The sequence below is a fragment of the Rattus rattus genome, chromosome 1, assembly GCF_011064425.1.
Source record: "Rattus rattus isolate New Zealand chromosome 1, Rrattus_CSIRO_v1, whole genome shotgun sequence".
NCBI classification, from domain to species: domain Eukaryota; kingdom Metazoa; phylum Chordata; class Mammalia; order Rodentia; family Muridae; genus Rattus; species Rattus rattus.
Genome location: NC_046154.1, coordinates 178990432 through 178991716, shown reverse-complemented (window position 1 = coordinate 178991716; position 1285 = coordinate 178990432). Strand labels below are relative to the sequence as shown.

Genomic DNA, 1285 nt, shown 5'->3' with positions numbered 1-1285 from the left:
TAACTCTGAACACAGACATGGGACATTGCACATAAAAATCTTTATTTTATCATCAGAAAATTAATGCCTTGAGGTTAAATGTCATCAGGAATGTAAATTTTCAGTTTCTTGCAAAGTGTCCAGATTTCTTTTTACCATGAGTTAGATTGTGAACTTTATGAGCTATACTAAAGTTCTTTTTTTTTTTTTTACTCAAAGTGATTTTATTGCATTTATGTCACTAGAGCAGAAGTGGTGATGTCTCATATTTCCTATTGGTTGGGAGCGCCCACTTAGTCTTATGGTATCGAGCCAACCGGTGAATTCTGCTGTTTATCAGGATCAGGCAGAATTTAGCATTCTTATCCATTCTGTTCCTCTCAAAGTGCTTTCAGACAGCAACTGCTTTCTTAATCAAATGGTGGAGATCCTCAGGGAGATCAAGGGCAAGGCCTTTGGACTTAAGGATTCTCGAGATTTTATTTCCAGTCACAAAACGGACCTGTGCCACACCATGTGAGTCCCTCAGGATCACACCTTTCTGGGAGGGAGTCAGGTCTTTCTTGTCCAACTTGTAAATTTGTTCCTTCAGGTCAGATGTCAACTTCAGCCACGTGGGGACGCTACGGTGGTAGGGCAGCGACGACTGGGACAGGCCCTTCCAGGGGCGACCCATGATGGCGGATACTTTCGATACCAAATTGCGTAGATGTATAAAAATATGTCTAACCAGGTAGCAGGTAAATTTCACTCTTCCAGATCGGAAACTGAATATATATTTGCTGAAATGTCTATTCCAGAGCAAAACAACTTTAAAATCAATAATAATAATAATAGTCAATTATGGGCATAGTTTACTGCTGTGGCAGTACAGTACACACTGTATCGTTGAGAGAGGGGAATAAGTGAAATAATTACGTTTCCCAACCCCAGTTTTCATTCTGTATTCTAGTAGAGGTCTAAATACTACAGGAACTTAAAAAGATGCAGTCATTTCACTGGTTCTAAAACACTGAAATATTCACAGTTTACTTCAGAAGTGGCAAGTTCTCTGGCACGCTTATTAGCACAGTATTTACCTCTCCTATACGATGCCTTCATTGAATAGAAAATTATTTCTTTCTAAGTATTCTCAAAGAATGCCCAGAAGCTAAGGTGTTACTAGTAACAGAAGAGGGCCTACACTGAAGTTTGAAAATAGATAGGTTCTTAATATTAATGTATCAGGAGGAGTTTGACTCATGACAGTGAAGGAAAGTGAATTATACAAAAGCCATTCTTTCTGGGCAGCCCTTGAAAGGCTCCT

At 39.2% G+C, this 1285-nt stretch overlaps 1 pseudogene; it reads right to left on the bottom strand.

Annotated features, from left to right (window-relative positions):
* Positions 1-220: 220 nt before the first annotated feature.
* LOC116913723 lies at positions 221-655 on the bottom strand (annotated as a pseudogene).
* Positions 656-1285: the final 630 nt, after the last annotated feature.